General features: G+C 35.5%; 1 protein-coding gene and 1 pseudogene across 2 annotated transcripts in view; both read left to right on the top strand.

Annotated features, from left to right (window-relative positions):
* The window catches only part of ELP4 (elongator acetyltransferase complex subunit 4), a 256036-nt gene that overhangs the window by 154013 nt on the left and 85277 nt on the right, over positions 1-16746 (top strand). The window lies entirely within an intron of this gene.
* Positions 3286-9410, top strand: LOC135270103 (putative uncharacterized protein encoded by LINC00269; annotated as a pseudogene).

Here is a 16746-nt window from a genome sequence, read left to right as displayed (position 1 = left end):
AAGGTGTTCAAAAAAGTAAATTTGTCTCAGTTTCTCTCAAATTATTTCCTCTCTCCTTCCCTATCTAAATTATATACAAGAATGAATGAGTTTGGAAGCTTATACTAGTTGAAATAATAGTATTTATTGCTATTATTTAGTAGGTACTAAGTGTTAGACATTGTATAAGTACTTTGCTGGTATTATCTCATTTAATCCCCACAGCTAGTTCTCAGAGTCAGATAAAGAGGTTAAGTCATTGGCACGAAGTCGTATATCAAATGAATGGCTAAGCTCCAATTCAAGCTGTAAGAGACTCCAAAGGCCAAACCCTTTTTGTAGCTTTTGGGTTATGGCCAAGTTTAGCAGGTTTATTCAATATCAGTATTTTTATTGATAGGTAAATCATTTTTTAAAACCATGTACCTCCTCACACATATTTTGATATAAAATTTTCTATTATAAGTTTAAATAGTGACTAAGGGTATAATTTCTGACCTATTAAATATATGCTTTAATATATTTTCATCCAAACCATTAAGTATAGTCTTAAGTCATTCAATTAGTAGAAAAGGTTTATAATATAGTCTAATTGGCAATCATTGTCAGATTGATGAGTACAAAGTCCTACTTCATTTTTAAATTCTAATTAAACTGTTTCTGGGAGGATCTCCTCACTTTCTGTTGCCTGGGCGTGTCCCATGGTCATTATGAAACAAAATGCAAGCCCCTTTAGTTCATCTGTTTGGCGATTATGGGACTCTCCCTTAGGAGCAATGCACCACACACTAAGATCCAGGGTGGGTGAGAGCTATGCCTTCTTTTGCCAAGTTCAATTAAATGGGAAAGGAGTACTTACAAACAGTAGTACATTTTCAAGTAGATTAATTTTAGAAGAGAATAACTATGGAAACTAAGGATCTCAAAATTGAATTCTTTTCAAACTGCCCATGGCCACATAGCTATTGGAAAGTGTAAAACCCAAAGGGCATGCATTTTTTTAGTTTTAAGACCTCTGCTTTATACTATGTAGCACATTGAAATTTAGAAAATACTCCAAGTTTTTTCATGGTTATAATAGTTTACTAAAAATGTCTACTTGCATTATAATCTGCAAAAATAGGTCTTTATGCCAATGTGATTTAAGGAAAAAAAAAACACAAGAATGGAATGAAATACTTGACACTGATGTAAACTGATTAATTTTTTAAAGCGTTTTTAAAAGGCTTACAGAAAAATTGAAAGGAAAATTTAGAGTTCCCGTATACCCATTCACTCATTCCTCAGTTTCCTCTATTATTAACATCTTGCCTTAGTGTGGAATATTTGTTACAATTGGTGAGCCAGTATTGATACATTATTATTGACTAAAGTCCATACTTTACACTAAGACTCACTCTGTTTTGACATTATTTGGGTCTTGACAAATGTATAATGACATGTATTCCCATCACAGTATCATACGGAATCGTGAAACTATCCTACAAATCCCCTGTTCCCTACCTGTTCATCCTTCTCTCCCTCCCATTTTCTCCCTCCCCAGTGCCTGACAACTGTTGATCTTTTTACTGTTTTAAAAAACAATTTTTGCCTTTTCCACAATGCTATGTAATTATGTAGTTTGTAGCTTCTTCATATTGGCTTTTTTCCCTTAGCAATATGTATTTAAGGCCAGGTACAGTGACTCATGCCTGTAATCCCAGCACTTTGGGAGGCTAAGGTAGGAGGATGGATTAAGGCCAGGAGTTTGAGACCAACTTAGACCATAAAATGAGACTCCAGTCTCTACAAAAAAATTTTTTTAATTATCTAGGTGTGGTGGTATGCATCTGTGGTCCCAGCTACTCAGGAGACTGAAGTGAGAGGATCACTTGAGCCTAAAAGGTTGAGGTTGCAGCGGTCGCACACCACTGCACTCCAGCCTAGGTGACATATCAAGACCCTGTCTCAAAAATAATAATATAATTTTTATTTATCGCCTACATATATGTATATATATGCATGTGTTTGTATGTATGTATATGCATTTAAGGTTCTTCCATGTCTTTCTGTGGCTTGATAATTCATTATCTTTTAGTGCTAAATAATATTCCATTGTGTGGGTATACCATAGTTTATTTATTCATTCACTTACTGAAGAGCATCTTGATTGCTTCCAAGTTTTGGCAATTATGAATAAAGCTACTGGTATAAACATCCATATTCAGGTTTTTGTGTGGACATAAGTTTTCAACTCATTGGGTAAAAATCAAGGAGTGTGATTGATAGATTATATAAAAGCATGTTTCGTTTTATAAGAAATTGCCAAACTGATTTCCACAGTAGCTGTACCATTTTATATTCCCACCAGCAATGAATGAGAGTTCCTATTGCTCCACATCCTTCCCACATTTGGTGTTATCAGTGTTTTGGATTTTAGCCATTTTTCTAAAATATAGAAAATAAGAGTAGCACCTCATTATTCTTTTAATTTGCAATTTTCTGGACATATGATATGGAATGTCTTTTTACATGTTTATTTGCCATCCATCTGTCTTCTTTGGTGGGTTGTCTATGCACATCTTCCGCCCATTTTTAAATTAAGTTGGTTTTTCTGTTGTTGGATTTTAAAAGTTCTTTGTATGTTTTATATACCATTTGCTTGTTGACTATATTCTTGCGAGCATATCAAATCCAGTTGACTATATTCATGTGAACCATTGACCTATTTGTCTGTTCCATCACTGGTACCACGTCTTGATTATGGTAGCTTTATATTAAATCTTGAAGTCAGGCAGTATATTAGTTTGCTAGTGCAACCACAACAAATACCACAGACTTGCTGACTTAAACAATACAAATTTTATTTTCTTACAGTTCTGGAGGTCAAAAGTCTAAGATCAAGATATCAGCAGGGTTAATTTCTTCTGAGGCCTCTCTGCTTGGCTTGTAGATGACTGTTTCTCCCTATGTTTTTCCTTTGTTATATGAGTTTAAATTTCTTTTTCTCATAAGGACAACAGTCATATTGGATTAGGGCACACCTAAAGATGTCGTTTTAACTTATTTCCTTCTTAAAGACCTTATACCCAAATATGGTTACATTATGAGATACTTTACCTAAGGGCTTTAGCATATGAATTTTGGAGGGACACAATTCAGCCCATAACAGATAATTTCAGTCCTGCAACTTTGTTCTTCAGTATCATGTTGGCTATTATGGGTCTTTTACCTTTCCATATAAACTTTAGAGTCAGTTTGCCAATATCCATAAAATAACTTGCTTGGATTTTTATTTGGATTACTTTGAATTTATAGATCAAGTTGGAAAGAACTGAAATCTTGACAGTATTGAGTCTTTCATTCCTAAGGCTGGGTCTCCCTGGAGTTTTGTACTCTCTAATATCTATCCTGAGCTTCCAACAGTTTGTCTTTTACAGTTTAGATTTTCCAATTCTTCTGGTACTGGTTCCTGTGGAAATTTTTTCTCTCAGGCTTTTACTTGGTTAAGTTGTGATTCTCTGTATCCACCTGTCATCTCTACAATTGTAGACGGCAGTGGTTTTCCCTGTGACCTCAATTCTCTGATAGAGCTAAGATTTGTTGATTTTTCAGTTTGTTCAGTTTTTTACTTGTGGAGACATGAATGACAACTTCCAAGATCATTAAATACGGGACTGGAAACCAGAAGTCTCCAGTGTACTTTTTATTATTGCAGTATCATCATGAAGAAAATTAAGCACTTATTGGTTCTTTACTACACAGAAGGAATTGAATTAGATATAATACATCTTGAAACTGGCAAGAATCCCATTTTGCTAAAATGATATTTATGAAAATATATCTGCACTTGCATCATTAGTTTTTGAAGCATATTTACCCTAGAGCATTGGTTTGCAAAATACTGGGGCCCTAGTGGTTCCACGGAAGATCCTCTGGAATTGCTGGTTGAGTTTGGGATGGGAGTTGTGGAGGGGTATAAGCAAGAAGGAAGCAAAGGGCAAGGAAAACACTAAGTTCACCAAAGGGCAAGGAAGACACTTAGCCTTGCTTGAATCAGACCACGTGTGTTTTATTTGTTTCATACATATCATTTGAAGTAACTGACAATTAAAATATGTTTAAATCCACTGCCTTTGAGTGTTAGAGAATGTTTTATGTAATAGAGAAGGTTGTATTTAATCTTCTAAAGTTGTATTCAATAGACTGCACAGTAGATGAACCTACATCTTGAACAGTTTCTTGGCAGAGCTTAGTAATGACATTGTTAAAGAAGAACTCTAAGGTATACTCATTTTATTTAATGTAAAGTGATAATACTTTACAATACAGAGTTAAAATAAAACTCTGTTAGGGACTGTAAAAACTCAATTTAAAATATAATTAATTCATTCTGAGGAGCTCAAGTGTTCCCAAATTGAGTATTTTTGAGGTTTTTTTAATCAAAATAGATAAAGTATGATCATACCTTTATTAATCTGAGGTTTTCATAATGAAACATGTAAATGTCAGTATATCCTGACTCATTAATAACAGTTGAAATTAGCTAACTTGGTGTCTTCTATTTTTGTAAAAATTCACACTCACATATTTAGATTTTTTTTTTTAATCTGACTTTTTATCATGAGGGGAATTAAGGATAGGTCTGAAGATTTTAGGCTTTCCTCCTTCTGAAATATATATTCAAGCTGAGAAGAGAAAAACATTTTAAATTCATCAGGCAGTCATATATAATTAGACTTGGTTCTACATTGTGAGTGGGGTTTCTGGAAGGGCAGCAAAAACAGGGTTTCATTTGTTAGATGCACAAACTTTGCATCATACCATATAGAATTGTTTGTAAACACACATACCACAGTAAAGTATGCTTAGTCTAAATCAGTTCAGAAAATTAGACACCTGCTATGTATAAAACGAATAAGTAAAATACCATTTTTCCACCAGAAAAGTGAATACAGTAATTAGATAGATGTACAAAAATCAATACAGGGCAAAATATCTTAAGTGTAATAAAGAAGCATAAAATGCAATGAGACTGAAGGAGAGAGATGTTCTATCTGTTTGAAGGCAAATTAGAAGCAGATTGAAAGGGAAAGTAACATTTTTTGATGATCTGGAAGAACATGGACAGAAGATACATCAGTGAGGAAATGGTTACAGTGTATGTAAAAGAAAACTGATAGACGCTTGAACAAATAGGCCTTTATATTTCAAACAGAACAAGTCTAAAGGTAAGCAGATACTGATGTCGATTTAGTGCTTCTGTAACGTCAGCATCCCATCCAACTGTGCAACAGTTTCAGCAGAGATATTGACAAATCTAAGATTTAAATGAAGAGCTGTACTTGGTACTGTACTTGATGTTTGCCAGGATCTGAATGGTGAAAGAGGAGGAAGAATCATAGATTACTCAAGGCTGTAAAATTAGTGGCCCTTTAGTAAAACTCATAGGTGCTTATTTATATGTTTGCCTTCCTCACTAGCTGCTGTTGTTAGAAAGGTGCTGAAGCAGTAAGTCTGGTAACACTACTTTGGTCACATTTCCAGGATGCTTAATTTCTTTGCCCCTGCTGAGATCTCGTATACATATTCAGAGCTGACCTCAAATCTCACCTACTCCCTGAGCCTAACCTGACAGTTGCATTACAAATTGATGTTTTTTGTATTTGTAAAGTTAGCACCTTGGCATTCATTGTTCAGTTCTCTCATTTTTGTACATTTTGTACCATACTGTATTAGCTCAAGCTGAGTAAGTATAAGAGATAATACCATGTGTCAGGCCTTTTGAGAGGATGCAAATATGTATTAACACAACTCCTGCCCATGAAGAGCTCATAGTCTAGTAGAAAAAACTGACATATAAACAACTATAATAGAAATTATACTGTTGAAATTTCAAATTGGCAAATTGAGTGTATTATTTTGAATTTTACTCTAGGACAGATGAAACAGGCTCAAGTTCTTCTAAATTTTGTGAAACACCAATGAAATTTTCCTTTGTGAACATTTAGATCCATCATAATTTCTGCAAGTTCCAAGACCATGGGCATTTTAAAATTAATGTTCTAGATGAATTAAAATTATTTAATGATCTATTAAGATAATTTGCCAAACATCTATTTGAGAACCTGCTATGTAGGGGGTGCTAGAGATACAAAAATAAGACATTGTTTCTATTTTAAAGAATTCACAATTTAATAATAAAGAGATTTCTTCCATCTGTACTATAGGATAAATTCAATTAGCTAGATATAAATTTCCAAAATTGCTAAGAAGTAGAAAAGATAACTTGGTAGATACTACATAAATGATTATTAAATGAATGAACAATAGGAATTGTAGACTCGAAGGGAAGGAAAGAAACATTACTGAATGAACTTTTTCAGTCCTCCTTTGATATCAACATGGTTTTGATTATCACAGTGATTGTCAGTAATATTTAATGCATGAGCTAGGGTATTCTGGCATTCGACAATGCTCTGCAAAGTCCTACCCAATGAAGAACTCCTACATCCTGCACAACTTTGAAAGTCTTACTAAAGCTACTACAAACATAAATTGGTGTGTCACTTCTTCCAGAGTTTATGTTTATAACCAATGCAGTCCCTATGAAAATCCCAGCATAAATTTTGTAAAATAAAAAAATGCAAAGGACCAAAAAGATAATCTTTATTTATTTATTTTTAAACAGTATCTCCCTTTCCAGGCTGGAGTGCAGTGGATTGGTCTTGGCTCACTGCAACCTTCACCTCAGGATTCAAGTGATTCTCCTGCGTCAGCCTCTCAAGTAGTGAAATTACAGATGTGCACCACCACCCTGGCTAATTTTTGTATTTTTAGTAGAGATGGGGTTTCACCATGTTGACCAGGCTGATCTTGATCTCCTGACCTCAAGTGATCCGCTCATCTCAGCCTCCCAAAGTGCTGGGATTAAAGGCATGAACCACAGTACCCGGCCCCCAAAAATAATCTTTACACATGGCAAAGCTGGAGGACTACCCTATATCAAGATTTATGGTATTGACACAGGACAGATCACTGTAACCAAACAGCACAGAAAAGAGTCCAGAAACAGATCCACACATATATGAGCACCTGTGACTTACTCCAGAAATAACACTGTAGTACAGACTGGGAAGGATGTGCTTTTCAATAAATAGTACTCAGTCAACAGGTATCCGTATGATCTATATGAAAAACAAAAGTAAATCTTGACCCCTTCTTCACATCATAAACAAAAAGCAATTCCAGATGGACCGTAATCTGATATGAAAGACAAAACAATAGACTTTTAGAAAGAAGCACAGGACACTATCTTCACAGGGAGTGTCTGGAAGGGAGCTGAGGGCACTTCCAAGGGGCTGCTGATATTCCTCATTTTTATCTTACTAAACAAATTATAAGTTAATTTCAATATATGTACCCATGCAAGCATACATTGGTACTTTAAGACAATACTGAAAAGCTGTTACAAGAAGTTATGCAGAAAGAAAGGATCATAATAGCAAAGGAAGTTTAATTGACAAAAGACACCTAAAATTACTGAATAATTTACCCAACCTGTACATTTTTTTTAACTCTGTATTTCCAGTTACAAATTAATTGAGATGGGGTTCAATGCAATAGTGCAATTACTTAGAGAACAGTGTAGTAAGTTACAAATTTGTAACAGAAGAATTGAAACAACAGATTTGGATCCAAACTTTAATAAATTAGTGAAGACATATGAAATGTGAGACTTTAATGAATTTTATTAATAAAGTTTATTTTTAAAATATTTCTTCCCTATATATTGTTAAATGATTATAGCACATAAATACTTTTATGAATAAAAGTTATATGTTGAAATTATCTTTTCAAGGGATTACCACACAACTTCTCTGTAATCTCTTATAATACAGTTTTCTTTTCTAAGCTTCCACTAGGCTTTATGACTTAGTCAAAATGAAAGCCAAGCTCACCTGTGAAAAATATATACATTTTATATATTAGTAATCTATTATTTATCTTGTCATGTTAGCCCTAATACCATTAAGGTAATTACCTTCTTTCTCTAATCAATACAGTCAACACCAAGAAAGACTAGTCTGTTATTATTTATCCTGACACTAATTTTTTTTTTTTGAGTCTCGCTCTGTCTCCAGGCTAGAGTTCAGTGGCATGATCTTGGCTCACTGCATACTCGGTCTCCCAGGTTCAAGCAATTCTGCCTGAGCGTCCAGAGTAGCTGGAACTACAGGCACGCACTACCACACCTAGCTAATTTTTGTATTTTTAGTAGAGACAGGGTTTCACCATTTTGGCCAGGATGGTCTCCATCTCTTGACCTTCTGATCCACCCACCTCAGCCTCCCAAAGTGTTGGAATTATAGGCATGCGCCACTGTGCCCGGCCTCTGAAACTAATTTTTATTCTGTACTCTACCTGTACCATATTTCTGATTTTTCATGATCTTCTGGGTATAGAATAGCTTCTAAATTATCTTAAATACAAACATATTCACTATAATTAGATGCAAGCATCTGATTATTTTATTAAGACTTCAGATTAAACATGGATAAAAGAGGGAAGCCCTCCAAGAGAGGCAGATCATAATGTGATTTTTGTCTAACAATTTTGGATTCTCTCCCATGGGTAATGGGGAGCCATTAAAGTATTTTATGTAGAGATTACCAGTCAGATTTGTGTTTTAGAAATATCACTCTGGGTTTGGTGCAGTGGCTCACAAGTGTAATCCCAGCATTTGGGGAGACCGTGACAGGCAGATCACTTAAGCCCAGGAGTTCAAGACCAGTCTGGGCAACATGGTGAAGGCCCATCTCTACAAAAAAATTAGCTGGGCATGGTTGTGCACACCTGTGGTCCCAGCTACTTGGGAGACTGAGGTCAGAGGATCACTTGAGTCTGGGAGGTGGAGGTTGCCGTGAGCAGATATCGCACCATTTCACTCCTTGCCTGGGCAACAGAGTGAGACCCTCCCTCAAAAAAAAAAAAAAAAAAAAAAAAAATCACTCTGACAGGAGTATGAAAAGAGATTGGAGCAGGGTGGGGTTGGTGACAAGACTAGAGGCCAAGAGTTCAGTTAAAAAAGTGTTGCAGAAGCCAGGTGATCATCATCAGCACCATCACCATCATCATAATGATTAAAAATGAGATAAAGGGCCAGGCACGGTGGCTCACGCCTGTAATCTCAGCACTTTGGGAGGCCGAGGCGGGTGGATCACGAGGTCAAGAGATCGAGACCATCCTGGTCAACATGGCGAAACCCCGTCTCTACTAAAAATACAAAAAATTAGCTGGGCATGGTGGCGCATTCCTGTAATCCCAGCTACTCAGGAGGCTGAGGCAGGAGAATTGCCTGAACCCAGGAGGCGGAGGTTGCGGTGAGCCGAGATCGCGCCATTGCACTCCAGCCTGGGTAACAAGAGCAAAACTCTGTCTCAAAAAAAAAAAAAAAAAAAAAAAAAAAAGCCGAGCGCGGTGGCTCAAGCCTGTAATCCCAGCACTTTGGGAGGCCGAGGCGGGTGGATCATGAGGTCAAGAGATCAAGACCATCCTGGTCAACATGGTGAAACCCTGTCTCTACTAAAAATACAAAAATTAGCTGGGCATGGTGGCGCATGCCTGTAATCCCAGCTACTCAAGAGGCTGAGGCAGGAGAATTGCCTGAACCCAGGAGGCGGAGGTTGCGGTGAGCCGAGATCGCCCCATTGCACTCCAGCCTGGGTAACAAGAGCGAAACTCCGTCTAAAAAAAAAAAAAAAAAAAAAAAAAATGAGATAAAATCAACAGAAGTTAGCTATTTAGTAAGAGAAAGGGAGGAGTCTAAACTTGCTCCCAGATACCTGATTTGAGTGATTAGATGGGGTTGGTGTCTTTCATTAAAATAGGGACCACAGGAAAAGGTGCAGTTTGGGACATGCAGAATAGGACATATAGGTATATGTAACATTTAAACATTTGGATGTGTGAATTTGTTCCAGGGAGAAACTTGATTCAGAGATGTAAATTTGGGAATCATTTAGCTGGTAGTTGAAGACATTAGAATATGTAATATCAAAAATGTTTAGATTCAGAAGAGAAGAAGGCAGAAGATTCATGTGGAGTGGTATCATGGAAATTGAGGGAAGAGAGAATTTTGAGAGAATAATGAATGATGCCAAATGCATTGAGCAATGAATAGAAAGTCCAACAATTGACTCATAGATAGAGAAGTCTATTACATTTTGCAATATGAGGCTTATAGGTGACCATTGACCAAGAAGTATAGGACTCAAAACCTTAATTACATGTAGTTGATTAAAGATTGAATGGCTTTTGCAATTTCTTTGAAAGTATAAAAAGTGAATGGGAGGTAAGGACATAGAGACAGCAAGTATCAATTCTCTGTTCCAGATTCTTGAGAATGAAAGAAAGGAGAAGGAAAGAATAATAGAGGTGGATGCAGGATAGATAATTTTTCTGTTCTTTTGCTTTTCTCCTTGTTCCTTGATTAAAATGTTGCTTTTGATTGCATTTTCACAAGTTAATGTTAAACTTTGTGTTTCTCTATAATTAATCATTCTATAATACTTTCATTAATGGCATAAGTTTAAAAAAATCAGGGTTACCCCAAAACCAAATTAAGTATAAATACTAAATTGTGTGATTTCCATGAATGCACAGGATTAAAAAATATTTATGACAGAAATATGTAAAATCACGATTGAATAAAAGGAAGACGTTGACAGCGTGTTGGATAAATGTGAGATATCTTAACAAATGATTTTTAAATGAGGCCATCTGTTAAAGCTTGCTGATGTTCTGAGTCTGGAGCAAGAGGTTATTTATGTTTTCACGCAAATCAGGCTTTAACCAAAATACTTTGGAAAAAACAGATGCCTTAGAGAAATTCATTATTCCTAAAATAATTACAACCTTCTAAATGTTAACATCCCTTTCTACAAAGAATGATGTTATGCTAATGCCGTTCATATATATGAATATGAAATTATTGTATCATTTGCTGTAATGCAAGGGAATGGTTTCTCCCTATCCCCACCTCCATCCTCACCCCTGGGAGATACATACCTGCTTACCACGACCAATTTTCTACTTATTTAGCTAAAAATAATTGACCTTTGAAAGTCATAACCCAAGTAGTTGAATTTCAACTAAAATCTAAAAATAAACCTAATCTTTCAGGCATTCTTTCCTCCCATCCTTTTGATCTTTTTGGTCCCCACTAAGTCTTACCAGGTATATTGGAGTAGAGGAAATTTCATAATAGAATACAGTACTATGTCATGTTTCATTAATGTCAAACATTTCATGTAGTAAATAGAACAAGAAGGTACTACTTTGTATAATATTTAAAATCTATACAGGACAGTGCTAGGCAGAGTATACACTCAAGAAATATAGAATTAGTAATATTATATTAGAAAATGAACTTCCAGTATTGCTATTATTTTACTAATATGCATAGTCACTGACCTGTGAAGAGTGAATAGTACATAGAAGTGCCTAGAGATAGGAAACTATGAAAGTCTCTAACTTCTACATACATATTATATTAATTTGAGCCTACATAAAAAGAGAACAAATTTATGAGGGTTAGAGGGGAGAAATGAGGGGACTTCCTAGTTGTAGCTTTTATCATTGGGAGGTAAATTTGATCTGGACTAATATATTTGGTTTCTGTAATTTATGGGAATTTGTTAATTTTGTCATTGAGTGGAATGCTGAACAAAATTCCTATGGCATATAAGCACCTTGCACAGGGTTCGCTTTAATGCCTTGAGAAGCTTTTAGATATACACTATTTAGTATACTGATTAAAGTATAATTAATTGTTGATTGGTATCTTGTCCTGTGAGAGTGCCTTTAGCTTGAATAGGTTCATCTTTACTTTGAAAACAGTAGCAAGCTGGGTACAGTGGCTCTCACCTACTGAGTGGTGAGAGGATCACAAGGCCAGGAGTGGAAGACCAATCTGGGCAATATAGCAAGACCTCGATTCTACAAAAAATTTTTAAAACTACCCAGGTATGGTGGTGCATGCCTGTAGTCCCATCTACTCAGGAGGCTGAGGCAGGAGGATCACTTGAGCACAGGAGTTCATGGGTCAGCAGTGAGGTTTGATTGTGCCACTGCACTTCATCCTGGGCAACAAAACGAGAACCTGTCCCAAAAAGAGAGAGAGAGAGAGAGAGGGAGAGGGAGAGAGAAATGGCTAGCACACTGGGTGGATGTAGTGCATTTCTTCTTCCCAACTGCTCTCTGGGTTGATACACTTGTCCAAATGGAGAGTGGAAGAATGACTGGAGAATCACATTATGTGAAAGCCCCTAAATAGGAAGTCTGTGGCCACTGATTTCCCATCTTACGTTCTATGTATTCTGTAAAGTAGTATGGCATAGTGATTTAGAATGAGGCTCTGTAGTTCAACAACCTGAATTTGAAACTTGACTCTACCACTTATTGGTCGTATGAGCTCAGCAAATAATGTCCTTCTGCTTCAGTTTTCTCACCTATTAAATGGAGGCAATAATAGCATCTTTCTCATCGGGTTATTGTGGCAGTGGTGGTAGTGGTGGTTTTTCACACAGGCCAACAAGCATTGCTCTGCTAATGGAAACCTGGAAAAGTGCTTATTAACAGACAATAACTCTGTTCTTCACCATCCTCCATATACCAGGGAAATATTCATGGTCCCTGTGAGATGGACCCAAAATAATATTACTCTAAGTAAGTAAGAAAAAGAAAATAATGTGTGTTTCATATGCATTATCTCATTTAATCCTTAAAATAATTCCTTCAGAATAAATATATTAGTTGATTTTTTTCATGTGAAAGACCTGAGGCTCAAGAGAGTGCCTACACAAGATCAAATGTCTGCTGAATAGCAAAGCCAAGATTCAGTCAGAGGAGTAGCTGACTCAAAAGCCCATCTGTTCCACCTCATTCTACTAGCTAAATTGCCAACATTTGGGGCATAGCTGTTTTCCTCCTTTTCTAGATGTGGCAAATTAAAAGAAACCTGTGTCACAATCGAGTCCATCTGCCTCACCTTCCTTCAGGTGAGAGGGAGCATGCACAGTAGAATCTCAAGTAATGTTTGATGACTGACCAGTCAAATACTTTCTTTTTCTTAAAAAGAAAATATACATTTTATATCTGTAATATTGTAATGGATTATTTGTACTAAAATAAGAGTTTTTTCTGTAGCTTTGTGGAAAGTAAAATTCTAACTTCATATGTGAGACACAGTTATCCCAATTTAATCTTTATCCTCTTACACTGAATTTACAAAGTCTGAGTTAATAAAAAAGCATAATTCTGTTAGCTTCCTACTCTCATTTTATTTTGATCTTTCTTATTTCTTTAAGAAAAATGTTGGCCCTGAAAATCTTGCCTCTGGCCAAAAACAATAAAATTCTTATCTGGTAATAACAAGTCATTACTAGTTATAGTGAGATTTTCTTTACTGAGTACTTAGTTTCATGTGGGTTTTTTTTTCCCTTTTTTTCTAATACCCAAAAAGCAAAGACAAATCATGTCTTTCTTATTCAAGGTCTTTTAAAGGTGTACTTTTTTGTCTGTTTGCACTACTTCTTGGATTTCAGTCAGTTTAGAGACGATTTTATACTTCTCCAAATTTCCTACATTAAGACTTCAAAAGTCTTAACATTAAAGAATAACTGCTTCTGGCATTTCACGTAGCTCAGAGCAAAGCAAGTTAGTACAGACAATTTAAATGATACCCCATCACAGGTACCTTCACTTTCATTGGTCGCTTTTTCAGAATACCAATTTTGTTATGTACCTTATGAATTTAAAACATGACTAAAGATGAATTTCTTAATATGTACCTTATGTTTTCTGAGCCTGGAAATTAAAGGAAAAAATGATGAAGCCATGTTATATAAGTATTTAATTTTTTTAAAATCTGGGATAGTACTATGGTAATTAATGCTTATTTTATGCAAAGTAGACTATATCTGTTAACGGACACATTACTGTCAAGAAAATATTACTTGTCTTAATTATCAGTAATGAAGCAGGGATAAGCTGCTCACTTAGATATAATATATCTAATGACCTTTTCAGTTAGAGGTTGTGGTGAAAGGTATCAGTTTCACAAATTATGCTTCATTCAGCTTCTGGCCTTTGTGTATATTAATGTTTTGTGGATGAGTTTTAAAGTCAGGCATAAATTGTGTATGGTGTTTAAAATTGATTTAGTGTCTTGCTTTTAGTACATCATTTTCTCATTTATGAAGCCTCAATTTTAGCTTCGAGCTTAAAAAATTAATCCATGGTAAATTTAGGATTGCCTTACTCCCAGTGGTTTTTTTTAATCTTACCAAATAGAATGCTACATATATTTACACTTGTTTAACTAAAGGACATACTTAATGACTGAAGTTTCTGATTTCTGAATTTAAGACAATATAAGCACAAGGTTTACAATAACAATTTTTGAACCAGGAATATAAATATTTATCATACCACTTTTCCTAATTAGATATCCCCAGATGACTATTTTTCATCCCAAGGTGACACTTAGCTGGTGATTTTGATAGAATTTGTGATATCTCTTAATATTAACTTTGCACTGAAAAATAAATATAATATTGAAACATCATTAAAAAAACTCATAGATTGGGCCTTTCAGACCAGTAGGAGAATTGCCCCCATGTTTTAAGTAACTAAGTAAGGATTTAAGCATTTTGTCTATGCAACAGAACAGTGAGACAAAAGGTGGTTTTCAAATTTTTAAGCTGTGAAACTCTGAGAAACTTCTTACTCAAAAGTCCAATAAAGAAATCTAACAATATTGGAGCTGCTCTGGTTGAACTGGAAAATTTCTAAACTAACTTGAAGGAATCCAGGGCTGTCAAGGAGCAGGGTTTTGATACTATGATCCCGATGGTTTTATTATTAAGGTAGCCCAAATATTAGAGTTGGGGAGGAAAGTACAGACCATGTTTTTCAGACCTTGATGTTAATGGCTAGGAAATCTAGAGATACAATGTAACTAGCCTAAATTAATTTGATCACTAAATCTAGAGATACAATGTAACTAGCCTAAATTAATTTGGTCACTAAGTGCTCTGATCTAGAATTTTTTTTTAAAAAAAGTACTTCTAGTTATAGAATTTTTTCCCTACTATAAATAATGAATTTTGAAAACTGTTTAAAGAACAGTTTCTGAATTGACCTAATCTTTATGTAGAAAAATGTAGGCCATCAATTTTTCATTTGCAAGGGCACAGTAAAGTCCTAGCTACCCTAGCTCATTGACTCTTTACTTCTTGCCCTCTTGCCCATTTTGAAAGAGTACAGAATGACAGGTGCCAGTTCTCTACCTTGGCTTTGCAGAAAAGCAAGAGAAGTTCAGCAAAACAAGAGTTTTCCTATGCTCCGCTTAATTCCAGTTCCTCCAAGGCTCATTCACACATGATGTTGCCTGTGTTTGGAGCAATGGCCCCAATCTGACAGCCCCTCCGCCTCCTACAACTGTGGTCTCAGCCAAGCTAACTTCTGTATATCCTTCAGGCTGCAGTTTAAATGTTACTGTTTCCCTCAGGGCTTCTCTGATCTATCCCCACCAAGTCTAGATTGGATAACTCCGTTTATGCTCTGATAGCATCCTTTACTTTCTCTGTCATAGCAGTAACCACACTACATTGCAATTACTTTTATCATTCCCTACTTAAATACTCAATTCCATAAATAGAGACCACGAGTGTCTTGCTCATCATTGATTCTCCCAAACCTAGCAGAGTTCCTGACACAAGGCTTGTGCCCCATGTTTATTAGAGAAGGAATAAAGGGATATAGACTCTTCACTGCCCACTCAAAGGAGTAACATGCTGAATGGAATGAATCTTAAACTGGTTTCTTGTTGAACAGCTGCTGATTTCCTGTGTGACTTTAGAAGAGTTATCTCTAGGTCTTAGTGTCCCTTTCCAGTAGGATAATAATACCTTCAGTACCTAGCTTTTGTGTTTCTTGTATTGTAAGTGGGTTTTCTCTACATCAGGGCTTTCATTTCAGATTCTGAATTATAATGGAAGAGGAAGGCCTGTTTTTTTTTTTTGTTTGTTTGTTTGTTTTGAGACCAGATTAAGGAGGCTTCTCTGAAAAGCAAGTTCTTTAAAATCATCTTACTAAAATTCTAGGTCCTAATAAATGGAAAAATGGGCCACCTCCTTCATTTACAGATAATCTTACGAACTTTTAATGATGATGACATTCTATAAATAAAGTATTTGTAGTCATTCTTGGAAACTTCAGGACTTTATTTCTTGGTTTTATCCTTGAGAAAGGTACTTACACAACTCATAATCTAACATGTATACCATGTGGTCAGGATGGAATTATTGTCCACAATTAAAAATGTCTAAACTTGTTTCTGTCAAAAAGGAAGACTTGAAATGCATTCAGGGTCTCATCAAAAGCAGTACCACTCTTCCAATGATGAATTATAACGTTTTTATATTGGCAAAAGGAGCTGACGAGATGAATAGGATGTAAGAGATAAAGAAGAGAATTGTCTTATTCATTTTTTCAGCAAGCTGAGAAAAAGTTTAAAAAAAAAAACCTATTGAACTCTAGTAGTGTTTCTACTACATGTCAGAAAATGCTTTTTTTAAAAAAAGGACTTTTAAAGGAAAATAATACACATACCTAGAACAGCAGCTTATATTTAACAGAACTAAATGGTCACATTTTCAAGTTAAGTACGCCCTGGCATTTGAACAGCTGTTCTATCCAATTCAGATTTGCATACTGTTGTTT

The sequence above is a fragment of the Aotus nancymaae genome, unplaced genomic scaffold (genome assembly GCF_030222135.1).
Source record: "Aotus nancymaae isolate 86718 unplaced genomic scaffold, 86718_ANA_hifiasm-v0.15.2.pri h1tg000059l, whole genome shotgun sequence".
In the NCBI taxonomy this organism is placed as follows: domain Eukaryota; kingdom Metazoa; phylum Chordata; class Mammalia; order Primates; family Aotidae; genus Aotus; species Aotus nancymaae.
The sequence above is the reverse complement of the archived record's forward strand: the minus strand, read 5'-3'. Positions and strand labels throughout refer to the sequence as shown.